Source organism: Mixophyes fleayi, chromosome 12, assembly GCF_038048845.1.
Source record: "Mixophyes fleayi isolate aMixFle1 chromosome 12, aMixFle1.hap1, whole genome shotgun sequence".
Classification (NCBI taxonomy): domain Eukaryota; kingdom Metazoa; phylum Chordata; class Amphibia; order Anura; family Limnodynastidae; genus Mixophyes; species Mixophyes fleayi.
In genome coordinates, this window is record NC_134413.1 from 240062 (window position 1) to 255779 (window position 15718).

Sequence of the window (15718 nt, forward strand, 5' to 3'; positions counted from 1 at the left end):
TACCCCCCCCCCCTTGAGGAGGGGTCAAGGCACCCCGACTTCCAGGTTTCCCAGGATACTTTTTGAAGAAGTCCTTAATGAGTTGGTTAGCATGGAGATGTTTCTGCAGCACCCAAGACCGTTCCTCCGGGGCGTAGCCCTTCCAGTGGACCAAAAAGTGGATTTGGCTTTGCACCTTTTTGAAGTCTAGAATTCTTTCAACAATGAACTCTTGGTGCCCTTTGACTGAGACAGGACGAGGTCTGTGCAATTGATGTGGCCTGAACGCATGCGACCCTGTGACCGCTTTCAGCAAGGAACAATGGAAAGTGTTAGGGATCTTGAGTGAAGGAGGAAGTTTTAACTTAAAAGCCACAGGGTTAATTTGTCTAATAATGGAGAAGGGTCCAATGAACCTGGGACCTAACTTCCTACAGGGTTGCTTGAGTTTAATGTTGCGTGCAGACAGCCACACCTTGTCCCCGACTTTGAAAGGACATGGTCCACGGTGCTGATCAGCATAATGAAGCCTGTTTGAGGGCAATGAGAACTTTTCTCCATATCCGGAACAGATGAGAAATCGAGGAACGGGACTTAGATTGATTCGGAACTTCCAGCGAGTTAGACCGAGGATGGAATCCAAGGTTGCAGAAAAATGGGGATACCAGAGTAGAAGAATGGCACGAGTTGTTGTAGGCAAACTCTGCCCATGGAAGCAGAGCAGCCCAGTCATTATGGCATTTGGTTACATATAAACGGAGGAATTGCTCAAGGGATTGGTTGACCCTTTCCGTTTGTCCATTGGACTGTGGATGATACCCTGATGACAGACAAACTTTGATTCCCAATTGGGTACAGAAAGCTCTCCAGAAAGTGGCGACAAATTGGGAGCCACGGTCCGAGACAATGTTAACGGGGAGTCCATGGAGCTTGAAAACGTGCTGAATAAATAGAGACGCCAATGTTTTAGCACATGGCAATCCTGCAAGAGAGATGAAGTGGGCCATCTTGCTAAACCTGTCTACTATCACCTACTGGAGTTAAAGCTGGATGAGCGAGGTAGTTCCACGATGAAGTCCATAGATGTGTGTGTCCAGGGTCTCACTGGAACAGACAGAGGCATAAGGGGACCTGCAGGAAGTTTGCGAGAAGACTTATTCCTGGCACAGGATTCACAGGATAAGACAAATTCTTTGGTATCCACAGATAAGGAGGGTCACCAGACGGAACGAGACAGAAGTTACACCGTCTTGGATACTCCAGGCTGACCCGAGGTTTTATTATCATGGCATTCAGCGAGGACCGTCCTCCTCAGATAATCAGGCATGAATAGTTTACCCCTGGCGGTAGCCGGCAGTGCCAAATGTTGGAGGCCAGGGAGGGTCGTGCCGAGATCCTGAGTCAGACCAAGGACTATTTTGGACGCCGGAATAATAAAGGTAGGTTCTGCGAGGGGAGGATGAGAGGCGATAAAGTTGCGAGACAAGGCATCCGCCTTAGTGTTCTTGGATTCTGGCCAGAAGGTAATAGTGAATTTGAAGCGGGAGAAGAAGAGGACCCACCGGGCTTGTCTGGAATTCACAATTTTGGCAGATTTGTAAATTTTTATGGTCGGTATATACCGTGATTACATGGTTTGCTCCTTCTAGCCAGTGACGCCACTCTTCAAATGCCCACTTGATCGCCAGCAACTCCCGATTACCAACATCGTAATGGGTTTCTGCGGAGAAAAATTCCCTGAAGAAAAATGCACAGGGGTGCAGACTGTGATCATTGAGATCCTTCTGAGAAAGGATGGCACCGTCCGGAGATGAAGGCATCTTTGAGAGCCTTAAAAGATGTCAAAGCAGTGGAAGACCAATTAACAGTATCGGCCCCTTTTCGGGTAAGAGCAGTAATGGGAGCCACTAACACTGAAAATGACCGGATGAATCATCTGTAATAATTAGCGAATCCTAAAAACCTCTGAATGGCTTTTAGATTGCTTGGCCGGATCCTATTAAGAACTGCCTGGACCTTACTGGGATCCATAGAGAAGCCACAAGGAGATGACATATCTGAGGAACGTGACCTGGGTGACTTCAAACTTGCATTTCTCAAGTTTGGCAAAGAGGCAGTGCTGGCGTAGTTTGAAGAGGACCTTTTTGACATGAATACGGTGCTGCTCCAGTGACTTGGAATAGATCAATATGTTGTCCAGTTAGACCACAATGAACTTTCCCAGAAATTCTCGTAAAACATCATTAATAAAATCTTGGAACACCGCGGGAGCATTACATAGGCCAAAGAGCATGACCCGATATTCATAATGGCCCGAATGAGTGTTGAAGGCTGTCTTCCACTTATCCCCCTCTTTGATCCGGACCAAATTATATGTCCCTCTCAGATCAATCTTGGAGAAGACCGTGGCTTGTTTGAGCTGACCAAAGAGCACGGAGATGAGAGGCAAAGGGTAGGTATTCTTCACGGTGATCCCATTCAGACCCCGATAATCTATGCACGGACGGAGTTCCCATCTTTTTTTGCCACAAAGAAGAAACCCACTCCTACAGGTGATTTAGACGGTCGAATGAATGCCTTACGTAGGTTTTCCTCCACATAGTCATCCATAGGCTTAGTCTCAGGAATGGACAGGGCATATAACCTTCCCTTAGGAAGCTTGGCACCCGGAACCAGATCAACGGAGCAATCGTAGCTACGGGGCAGGGAGTCTGCTTCCTTCTTAGAGAACACGTCGTGGAACTCCTGGTAAGGTAAAGGAAGAGATTCAGGACAAGACTGAACAACTCGAAGAGGTAGGACAAGACAGGTTGATGAACAGGCCTTACTTCATTGTAGGATTTCCCCAGTGCTCCAATCGATGTGAGGATTGTGAAGTTGGAGCCAAGGATGCCCCAAGATCAATGGTACGGAGGAACAGGGAATCAGGAAGAACGAGAGAACTTCAGAATGGAGAACTCCCACTTTAAGGTGCAAAGGAGGAGTTTGAGATGAGATCCTTCCATCAGTCAATGGTCTACCGCCCAGTCCGCAGACCGTGATTTCAGAGTCCAAGTTTACTGAAGGAATACCAAGTGCTTTGACAAAGTTCACATCCAGAAAATTTCCAGCTGCACCCCTGTTTAGGAAAGCAGAGATGGAAACGGATCTATTTCCATACATGATCCAAGCAGGGATGAGGACGGAATTCTTGGAAGAGACCATTTGGAGACCTAGGCGTACCTCTTCCTTTACTCCTAGGCCTGGTCTTTTCCCGCCTTGTTAGGGCAGTTACGCAAGAGATGGCCCTTATTGCCACAGTATAGACATAGCCCATGCCACCGCCGCCTGGATCTTTCCTCGGGGGACAGGCAATAAGCCCCTAACTGCATGGGCTCCGGCAAGTCCTGAGGGACCAGGTAGATGGCTGGAGAGGACCAGGATGGCGAGGCGGCCGCCTTCTCGGACCTCCTTTCTTTGATCCTGCGGCCAATCTTAATAACTAATTGCATTAAGGCCTCCAGGGAAGGTGACGAAGGGTATTGGACCAAGGAATCCTTTATCTGCTCCTAGAGCCCTAGCCGGAACTAACTCCGTAGTGCGGGGTCATTCCACTGGCTATCGACCGACCGTCTGAACTCGGCACAATACTCTTCCGCTGTACGCCGCCCTTGTCTTAGCTCTCTTAGGTGTGACTCGGCAGAGGCCACCTGGTCTGGATCATTATATAGGAGACCAAGGGCGTTGAAAAAGGTGTCCATGGACTGCAGAGCAGGATTAACAGGGTTCAGACTGAACGCCCAGGATTGGGGATCGCCCTGAAGTAAGGAAATGATTATACCAACCCTCTCTTGCTCCGAACCTGAGGAACGGGGCCTGAGGCGGAAATATAGCTTGCAGCTCTCTTTAAAATTCCGGAACAGGGTTCTATCCCCGGAGAAACGGTCCGGAAGATTTAACTTAGGCTCAGGGGCAGGTGCCAGAGTTGCTTGTGGCGGCTTTTTCCTGAGCAGAAAGTCTGAGCGAAAGGTCCTGAACCACCTGTGAAACGGCCTGGATCTGTCCTGCTAGGACTTGAGCCAGGCTGGGATCCATCAGAGGGAAATAGAATCGTTTTTTGGGCCAGTTATAATGTTAAGAACCCCTCCAGCCAGTACATCAAAATCCGGAGTCTGCTCTGAAGTCTGGTGTTCACTGGAGCCCCTAGTGGTGGGGACAGACTTGGCCGCAGACAAACAGAGGGTCGTGAGATATGCACTGACTGGGGAGAACTCAGCTATAGAGTGTAGAAGCAAACAGCAGTGTGAAATCCAGGCAAGGGCCGAGGGCCGGCAGCAGACAACGAATCCAAATAACAAGCCGAGGTCAGAGGTCACAGGCAATACAACAGGGTCCAGAAACAAGCCAGGGGTCATACATGGGAGATCAGGTCTAGCAAAAACAGTCAAGGAGCAGGAACAGAGAGCCTAGCTACTCGCAGTGAGGCTCTGTCCTCACTGCCTTAAGTAGTGAAGGGAGCCAATAGGAATAGAGTGCCAGCGAAACCCCTCCCTACTGCACCAATAACCAAGAATAGTGACCACAATAATAATAAACAGTACTCACTACTACATAGTGCAACACTGACATCTTCATATGATCAGTTCTCTGCAATAAGATGTTTTATGATACTATTGTTTCCCAGGTAATTCTACAAAACAGGTGAGCTGAAAACCCGATGTTTAGCGTTTTCTTCTGCGCGCATGCACCCGGCTGTAAGACCGCTGGCCGGGCGCTGCGGCAGTAGAGTTAGAGCGTCCCGGTTGTTGCCCAGGCAACCGGGACGTAAGAGGCGGAAGTGACGCCCCGGTCGTCATCGAGACGGCCGGGACCACCGTAAGGGAGTCGCGGCGGCCCTTCGGGGAGCCGCGACTCACAACAGAACCCCTCTCCAGCCCAAGTTCTAGCTGGACAGATCCAAATCCTGTCTTAGATGGTCCAGGGGCTGTCGCATCAGCTATTGGCGCAAGAGGAAGCCTCCAGGACTTCGCAAGCCCAACAAGGTTCATTGGCACGTGCTCTAGAACCAAAGATGAATTTGCCAGACCGCTTTTCCAGGGAAAGAAATTTGTTTCGTAATTTCAAAGAAAGCTGTAAGCTTTATTTCCGGCTAAGACCTCGTTCCTCTGGCTCTGAGCAACAAAGGGTTGGGATTATTATATCTCTTCTACAAGGTGATCCCCAGTCCTGGGAATTCAGTTTACCTTCTGCAAGCCCTTCGCTTCACTCCGTGGATGCTTTCTTCCACGCTCTAGGCCTAACTCTTGATGATTCAGATCGAGTGGCTTCAGCTGAGGCTCATTTTAGGGCTCTAAAACAGGGCCTGCGCTCTGCTGAAGAATTCTGTGCTGAGTTCAGGCGTTGGTCTACCGACAGTGAATGGAATGATCCTGCGTTACGCAGTCAACTTCGTTTAAATCTGTTGGAACAGATCAAGGACGCATTGGTACAGTATCCTTCGCCAACGTCATTGGAGAACCTTATGCAACTCTCCATCAAAATTGATAGGCGGATCAGGGAGAGGAAAGCGGAGAGAGAGACACCGTCTGGTCTACCATCTGTATTTGCTTCTGTACCACTGGAGCCTGAAGAACCGATGCAATTAGGAGCATACCGCCTCTCGACAGAGTAAAAAGCCAGAAGGCGGACTCAAGGTTTGTGTCTTTACTGTGGCACCAATGGACATTTTTCTCGTTCCTGCCCCGCCAAGTCGGGAAAAGATATGGCCTAGGAGATAAAGAGAAGGTTCATCTAGGTCTTCAGATTATCTCCTCTAAAAATGCTTTGTTGGTTCCCGCGCACATCTCTTAAGATGCCCATTCTGTTGACATTTCAGCCTTTATTGACAGCGGTGCTGGAAATTTTCTGGACATTGGATTCGCTAAATCTTCTCGAATTCCCTTCCGGAGTATCAAGACAGTTATTACAGTATGTGGTCTAGATGGGGGATCACTTCCAAGTAGCAAGGTTTTGTATGAAACTCCACCATTACACCCAACAGTGGGAACCCTCCGTTCAGGATCCTTGACTTTCTATTTGATTAACTGTCCGTCCGCACCGATATGGTCATCCCTGGCTACGGCTTCACAATCCTGTAATTGATTGGGCACAGGAGGAGATTGTCCAGTGGAGTTCCTCGTGTTCTAGGTCTTGTCTAAACTTGCCTATTCGGATGTTGCAGCCTGCTTCCGGGTTACTTCCTCCACAGTACCAAGAATTCTGGAATGTTTTCTCTAAAAAACGGCCGACACCTGCCTCCACACTGGTATTTCGATTGTGCCATTGAATTACTTCCAGGCTCTAAATTACCCAAAGGAAGATTGTATTCACTCTCTAGTCCTGAAACCAAGGCCATGCAGGATTATGTTGAAGAGAATCTACAAAAAGGCTTTCTTAGGCCCTCAAAATCTCCAGTGGGAGCTGGCTGTTTCTTTCTTTGAACGATGGTGGTCTACGCCCCTGTATCGACTTCAGAGGTCTTGACAAAATCATTATTAAGAATACTTACCCACTTCCTCTCATCTCTGTTCTGTTTGACCAACTCCGAGGTGCTGCCATCTTTACCAAAATTGATCTTCGCGGGGCATACAATCTCGTCCACATTAAGGAAGGTGATGAGTGGAAAACGGCTTTCAATACCCATTCCGGCCACTACAAGTATTTGGTTATGCCATTTGGCCTTTGTAACGCACCAGCAGTCTTCCAAGACCTCATCAATGAAGTTCTCCGGGAGTTCCTTGACCAGTTTGTGGCGGTGGACTTAGATGACATACTGATTTATTCCCATTCGTTGCCTCAGCAACGGCTCCATGTTCGGCAAGTGCTCCAGAAATTATGGGAGCATCACTTGTTTGCCAAGCTTGAAAAATGCGAGTTTGAAGTTCAGAATGTATCATTCCTGGGATATATTATATCGGCTTCTGACTTTTCAATGGACCCAAGTAAAGTCCATGCTATTCTGGATTGGGTGCAGCCCATTAACCTGAAAGCGGTACAAAGGTTCTTAGGCTTCGCCAATTATTAACGAAGGTTTATTCAATACTTTTCTGATTTGGTGACCCCCATTGTTGCCCTCACCAGAAAAGGGGCAGATCCTGGTAATTGGTCTCCAGAAGCTATTAATTCCTTTAAGGCTCTAAAAAAAGGCATTCACCTCCGCTCCTGTCTTAAGACATCCCAATCCTGAGCTACTTTTTGTTCTGGAAGTTGATGCCTCTGACATTGGTACAGTCGCGGTACTCTCTCAAAAAGACCAGAGTAATCACCAAACTGTTTCCTTGTGCCTTCTCCCACAAGTTCTCTTCTGCAGAGGCCAACTATGATGTTGATAATCGAGAACTCTTGGCCATCAAATGGGCCTTTGAAGAATGGTGCATTGGTTGGAAGGAGCCATCCATGTCATCTCAGTCATCACTGACCATAAAAATCTCCAATATATTGAATCAGCGAAGCGACTTAATCCAAGACAGGCTCGTTGGTCATTGTTCTTTACTCGGTTTCGTTTTGTTATCACTTATAGACCAGGATCTAAGAACACTAAGGCTGCTGCCTTATCCAGAAGCTTTACCGCTCATCATGCACCAGTTACAAAATCACTGCCTATTATATCACCTTCAATTATCGCATGGATAGCTCAGGACTTGGGGGTAACCCTTCAAAGATTCCAAAAATTGGCTCCCGCTGAGACACCTGCAAACCGCTTATTTGTACCAGTCCATCTTCAAAAGGCTGTCACTGAGGCCCATGACCACAAAACCGCCAGACATCCTAGTATCAGTAAAACCACAGAAAATCTCTCACGCTGTTTGGTGGCCCACCATGTCTGCGGATGTTCGAGATTTTGTTTTGTCATGTGATATCTGTGCTAAAAACAAGACCCCTAGGAACTGTCCTTCTGGCCAGCTTACGCCTTTATCTGTCCCTACTAGACCGTGGACACATTTGTCGATGGATTTTTTTTTTTTTTAAACATTTTATTGGTATTTTTCAAATTTTAAACAGTACATAGCATAACTCACATTGAGCAAACGACAAATATAAAGTGATTACAAAAAAAAAAGGTCAATGTGAGTAGTAACAATGAAAGTAAGGATAGGGAAGAGAAAAGCAGGGGATAGGAATGGAAGATGGAAGGGAATTCTCCAAAGAAGGAGAGAGGAAAGGAAGGAGTCAGGGGAATGGAGTGTTAGTATGGTAGGGGGGGGGGGGGGAGAAAAACAGGTGTCTGGCCTGGCATCTAGGTATATGATAGATACTCCTCATAGAGTGTGCAACTGATATTGATGACATCAGTTTTCGCTCTAATCAAGTCTTGGTTGGTCCGCTCCATAAGAGAGGAGCCAATCATTCCAGATTGCTCGAAATTTGTTGGGGCTTGTAATATTTTCACAGCGGTAAGTTTGCCATATTTTGTTAATAACTTCAGGTATCGCGGGGGGTTCTGGTTGTTTCCAGCTTGCTGCTATTGCACATTTGGCAGCGTTGACTATATGGCTCACCAGTGCCATTGTGTATTTATCCGTATCCGGTATGGGTCTATGTAGTAAGGAGTAGGAGAGGCAGGGAGGAATTTGTATAGAGGTGACTCTATGGATTAAATTATGAATTCTTCGCCAGAATCCCACGACCCTAGGACAGGACCACCAAATGTGTAGAAATGAGCCTTCTTGTGCACACGATCTCCAACACAGGCTAGAGGAATCGGGATATATAGCTTTCAGGCGGGTTGGTACCAAATACCATCTATACAGGAGCTTGTACGAGTTTTCTTTGGTTCGTACACAAATAGAGCTCCTGGCAACTCGTTCCCTGATCTTAGTCCACTCCTCTACCTCCAGATCCAAGTTAAGGTCCTCTTCCCATTTCAGTTCATAGCGATCTTTCACAGGTTGACAAAATGCCACCAATATGCTGTAGAAGGTGGAGATTAAACCAGTGGGGAGGGATTTACGTCTACAAAAAGTTTCAAAGGGCGTGAGTTGGTATATGAGCTTGAGTGCTGGCATGGATTGATATAGATGTCTTAATTGAAGATATTGGTAGAAATGGCCATGGGGGATTTTATATCTTAGTGTTATGTCTGCAAAGTCAGGGAATATCCGCATAGGCGCTATGTCAGTAATGAACCTTAGGCCTTGACGGAACCAGTGCTGGAAAGAGGAGTGTTGTTGTCCGGGCAGAAAAGCTGGATTGTTCCACAATGGGAACATGGCTTAGGGGTTTCTTAGAAGTTCAAACGTACGAGTACTGTAATCCCATATCTGGAGAGAGAAACGGGTGGTAGGCGGGAGTAGAGAGAGTGGCGGTCTATGCTTGATTGATATCCACAGTAGTGTGTGGGGCGACAGTAAGTGTAGAAGGTGGGCCTCAATGTCTACCCAGAGTCTCGTGAAAGGTGGGGAATGAAATAGGACTAACTGGGTCAAATGTGCAGCTATATAATATTTGGAGATATTTGGGAAGCCTAACCCTCCTTCTGAGTTTCGTCAGTAAAGCGTACAAGCTTGCACCCGCGGTCGCCTGCCGGCCCAAATAAATCTGGCAATTTGCTTCTGAAGGGTTTGCAGCGCAAGAGAGGGTACTCGGAGAGGCAGGGTCTGAAACAAGTAGAGAATTTGTGGTAAGAGATTCATTTTTACCGCCGTTATACGGCCGATCCAAGAAATATATAACCTATCCCATTTCTCAAGGTCACGCTTAAGCGAGTCCAGTATTCGGGGGAAGTTGGCTGCGTACAGTTGGCTATATTGAGCCGTTAGGTAGATCCCCAAATATTTGAGTTTATTTCGTTGCCATCGGAAATTGTTTGGCTCTTCAGGGTATCTAATATATATATATATATATATATATATATATATATATATATATATATATGTGGGAGTGTAGAGTAAGAGGGAGATTTTCCGATTTGTCCACATTGATCTTAAAATTAGATACCGCGCCATATTCATTGAGTTCTCTCTGAAGTGATGGGAGAGAGGCTAGGGCATTGGTAATTGTGAGGAGAATATCATCTGCATACATAGATATCTTGTGGTCAGTCATCCCTGCTTGGATTCCAGAAATCGTTAAGTTGTTACGAACACGCGACGCTAGCGGCTCCATTGTGAGGGCAAACAGCAAGGGGGATAGCGGGCAGCCTTGTCTGGTGCCATTTGTAATAAGAAACGGAGACGACGCGGTACCGTTGGCTAAGACCGCAGCTGAAGGATTATAATGGCCTTATCTGTGTGGAGTTTGTATGTTCTCCCTGTGTTTGCGTAGGTTTCCTCCGGGTGCTCCGGTTTCCTCCCACACTCCAAAAATATACTGGTAGGTTAATTAGCTGCAATCAAAAATTGACCCTAGTCTCTCCCTCTCTGTCTGTGTGTGTCTATAGTAGGAAATTTAGACTGTAAGCTACAATGGGGCAGGGACTGATGTGAATGAGTTCTCTGTACAGTGCTGCGGAATTAGTGGTGCTATATAAATAAATGATGATAATAAAGGGACGCCAGTCCGCTTAGAAAACGGCCTCTGAATCCCATCGCTGTAAGAGTGGCTCTTATAAATGGCCACGAGACCCTGTCGAACGCTTTTTCTGCATCAAGAGACACCACCAGAGCTGGAACCTGAGCTCGGTTTGCAATCTCTATGAGATCAATGGCTCGCCTAGTGTTGTCAGCTCCCTGCCGAGCGGGGATAAAACCTACTTGGTCTGGGTGGACCAGGGCTGGGATTACTCTGGCCAGTCTGTTTGCAAGCAATTTGGCAAACAGCTTTAAATCCACATTCAATAATGAAATCGGTCGGTAACTCTCACAATGACTAGGGTCCCGTCCCTCTTTAGCAATAACAATGACATCCGCTCTGGTGGTGTCTCTCAAACTTTTTACCACTCAGAATTGCCTCAAAAAGTGAAAGAAGCATTGGTGCAAGATCGGAGGCAAATTTTTTGTAGTACAACGCCGTAAGGCCATCTGGGCCTGGTGCTGCTGAATTTCTAAGAGTCTTATTGGTCATCTTGATCTCCTTTATTGTGATGTCGGCATTTAAAATTAATAGCTGCGCGTCAGTAAGGCGGGGGAGGGAGCAAGTATTAAGATAATCACGCATTTGAGCATCTAGAGAGCCTGCCAATGGGGGAAGATTATATAGTTGAGTGTAGTAGGCGCTGAATCTATCAGCTATCGATTGGGGATCATATAATGATTGTTGTGTTTGGTCTTTAATGGACACAATGCGATTACGGGTCAGTTTGTTTTGAAGCCTACGAGCAGTGTGTCGGCTTTGTCCCCTTTTTCATAGTAGCGCTGTTGCAACCATTGAAGAGTCTTGGCCGCTCTGGAGGCTAGTAACTTACCAAGTTGTTCTCGTAAAGCCAGAAGTTTTAGATAAGTTTTGCGTTTGGGGTATATTTGATGTTGTTTAGTTAAAGTTTGTATTTGGGCTTCTAGATCAATAACTGTCACGGACTTACCTGATCCCCGCCGCTCCGTCCAGCCGCACTTCCGCATTCAGGACCATGTGACCGCACCCGGAGGCGGTCACATGACCACAAACCTAGAGGCGGGGATTTTGAATCCCCTTCAGTATAAAAACCTCACTCTGACACTCGCTGAGTGTCAGAGCAACACTTACCTGTTCCTGGCTCCTGCTCTTCGTGGATTGCAGTGTCTTCCAGTTTCCAGTGTCTTCCTGTGTGCTGATCTCTGCCTGTTTGACTTCCCTGGCTCTCCTATCCCTGTGTACCGACCCGGCTTGCTGACCATTCTTCTATTCTTGTGACCCGTGTACCGAACCTGGCTTGTTGACTCCGAGTTGCCTTCTGATTCTGCCTGACTCCATTCCTGTGTAACGAACCGGCTTGTTTGACTCCGCTACCACTGCTTCATCCCGCTGTACTACATCTTGAGTCGAACCTGGGGACCGCGACCTGCGACTCCTGGCAGCAAAGCCCACCCCGCCTTGCGGCGGTTCTTGGTGAACACCGGGGAGATCGTTAGACTCCGCACCTCAGGTAAGCCAGTGCTAATCAAGATTAGTAATATAGTATCCAGAATCTGTTACAGTTTGCTCTGACCATGGATACCACAGCTAAAGATCTGTTGGAGCATTTAGTAGGAAGGATGGATAATCAAGAGCAACTTTTAAAATTCCTCAATAGTCTATCCACTCGGTTGGATGTTGTCCAGAACACCCTAGTGGCTGGTGGATCACCTGGGCCGGCAGTGGCCCCTGTACCTCAGGCCACAGCAGCAGCTTCTTCCTCGCAGCTACGGTTACCTAACCCACCCAAGTTCGATGGAGACCCTAAAATTGCAGAGGATTTTTAAATCAATGCTCCATACAATTCGAGCTTCTACCTGTGAACTTCCCCTCCGGAAAAACGAAGGTGGCCTATGTGATTTCGTTATTGTCCGGGCAAGCCTTAGCATGGGCTTCCCCCTTATGGGAGAGGGACGACCCCATTCTACATAACTTCAACCTCTTCTTGTCCACCTTCAAGAAAATATTTGATGAGCCAGGAAGAGTGTCCAATGCCGCTTCCGGCTTACTACGTCTCCGCCAGGGAAACCAGTCTGTGGGGCAGTATGCGGTCCACTTCAGAACTATGGCCTCTGAACTTCGCTGGAACGATGAGGCCCTAGTAGCTACATTCTGGCAGGGCCTTTCAGACCGAATCAAAGACGAGTTGGTATCCCAGGAACTCCCTACGTCTTTGGACGACATTATCTCCCTCTGTGTCAAAGTTGATTTGCGTTTCAAGGAACGTAATTCCGAGAAGGAACAGTCGCGGCGTAGTATGATTCGCTTGGCCCCCAACTTCCAAACCCCTGTTCTTCCCCCTGAAGAGCCCATGCAACATGGGAGGACCCGCCTATCAGCCGAAGAGAGGGAGAGGAGATTTCGGAACAAGTTGTGTTTATATTGTGGAGAGAGTGGCCATCTTCTGAGTTCTTGTCCCAAACGCTCGGGAAACGACAGGGCCTAACGAGTTCTGGAGCTGTATCGTTGGGCCTCTTTTCTCAGTGTCAGTCAGTTCCCAATAGTAATGATTGCCTGTCTATTCCCATTTCCCTTCAGTTAGGACAAAAGACCTTCCCGCAGTCGGCTCTTCTAGATTCCGGAGCCGCAGGAAATTTCATTTCTGCCACAGTAGTTAAACAATTCGCTATTCCCACACAAGCTTTGGAACAACCCATCTCTCTGATGGCCATTGATGGGGGAAGAATTCCTGAGGGGTCCATTCTGGTACGCACTATTCCTCTTCTGCTTCAGATAGGAGCACTTCATTGGGTGAAGATTTCTTTTCTAGTAATACAGAGATCTACCAACCCAGTCATTCTAGGACTTCCATGGCTTCGTGTCCACTCTCCCACCTTGGACTGGAAATCTGGTCACATATTGTCCTGGGGACAGTCATCATCATCATCATCATCATCATCATTTATTTATATAGCGCCACTAATTCCGCAGTCCTGCTTCTCTTGCTGCCTACAGAGAGTGGTTCCTCCGAATAGTCCCAGACGTTCCCAAGAATTTCCTGTGACTCTCCTGCCTGAGCCATACCAAACCTTCTCTGATGTTTTTTGTCAACAAGAGGCCACTAGACTTCCCCCTCACAGAATCTGGGACTGTGGCATTGATCTGATACCTAGTAAACCTATTCCCAGGGGCCGTGTTTACCCCCTTTCCCTCCCGGAGTCTAAGGCTATGGAGGAGTATATCCAAGAAAATCTAAACAGGGGCTTCATCCGTAAGTCTGCCTCCCCAGCTGGGGCTGGCTTCTTCTTCGTAAAAAAGAAAGATGGGGGCCTCCGCCCTTGCATTGATTACAGAGGCCTGAATGCCATTACCGTTAAAAATCGGTATCCACTGCCACTGATTTCCGAATTATTTGACCGGATTAAGGGTGCCACCATCTTTTCTAAACTTGACCTCAGAGGAGCGTATAACCTTATACGCATTAAGGAGGGGGATGAATGGAAGACGGCGTTTAACACCCGAGACGGCCACTTTGAATATCTGGTCATGCCATTCGGGCTATGCAATGCCCCAGCCATATTTCAGAGCTTTATGAATGAGCTGTTTCAAGACCTCTTGTACCAATCTGTAGTCATCTACTTGGACGACATTCTCATCTTTTCTCAAGATCTAGCATCTCATCGTACTCATGTATTGGAGGTCCTCTCTCGTATCCGAAAAAAATCAGTTATTTTGCAAATTGGAGAAATGCACCTTCGAGCAGAGACAAATTCCCTTCCTGGGATATATTATTTCGGGCACCGGTCTACAGATGGATCCCACAAAATTGAAAGCCATACTTGACTGGCCCCAACCTTCGGGCCTTAAGGCCACTCAACGCTTCCTAGGATTCTCCAACTATTATCGTCAATTTATCAAGGGGTACTCCTCTCTCGTGGCTCCCATCACAGCATTGACCCGCAAATCTGCTGATGCTGGTATTTGGTCCACTGAGGCTATCCAAGCCTTTATATTATTAAAGGCTCTCTTTTCATCTGCACCCATTCTTCAACAGCCAGATTGTTCTCGTCCTTTTGTCCTGGAGGTAGATGCCTCTTCTGTTGGCACAGGAGCCGTACTATCACAGCGAGGTCCTTCTGGGAAACTTCATCCCTGCGGATTCTTTTCCCGTCGCTTTTTACCTGCTGAGAGGAATTATGGGATTGGCGACAAAGAGCTCCTGGCCATCAAGTTGGCTCTCTCCGAATGGAGACATTTACTAGAAGGAGCGCAGTTTCCTATCACCATATATACCGACCATAAGAATTTGCTTTACTTACGCACTGCTCGATGTCTAAACCCTCGACAAGCAAGGTGGTCCTCATTCTTCTCACGCTTTGATTTCAACATCACTTTTCACTCGGGATCTAAGAATACGAAGGCAGACGCCTTATCTCGCTCTTTTGATCCAGCTGACATGGAATCCTCGAAAGATAATAAATTCATTGTAAATCCATGTCAAGTATTGGCAGCCACACACCTGAAAAAGGGTTGCCCTCCAGGCAAAACATTCATCTTGCCACATCTACGCACCCGGCTCCTTCACTGGGCTCATCACTCACTCTTCTCTGGGCATGCCGGCATTCGCAAGACCTGGGACTTATTGTCCCGAAGCTACTGGTGGCCTTCCTTGCTGGAGGATGTGAAGAGTTTTATTGCTGCTTGTTCCAAATGTGCTCAACACAAGACCTCTAGGAAGAAGCCTTATGGATGCTTGCTCCCATTACCCATTCCTGATTACCCTTGGTCACAGATCTCCATGGATTTTATCACGGACCTTCCCCCTTCCAAATCCTGTACTGTAGTGCTTGTGGTCACGGATCGCTTCTCTAAAACAGCCCACTTTATTGCTCTCAAAGGCCTTCCTTCTTCCTCCTCCTTAGCCGATATTTTTATTAAAGAAATATTTCGCCTCCACGGCTGTCCTCAACATATTGTCTCCGATAGGGGATCAAAATTCATATCAAAATTTTGGCGGTCTTTTTGCAATAAATCCGGGATTAAGCTTGACTTTTCTTCCACATATCATCCCCAGTCCAATGGGGCTACTGAGAGAACCAACCAAGAATTAGAGAAGTTTCTAAGAATATTTATCTCTAGTAACCAAGACAACTGGGTGGACCTTCTCCCTTGGGCCGAGTTCGCCCATAACAACCATTTCCATGAGGCCATCTCTAACTCCCCCTTTTTTGTTCTGTATGGCTGCCATCCTAGA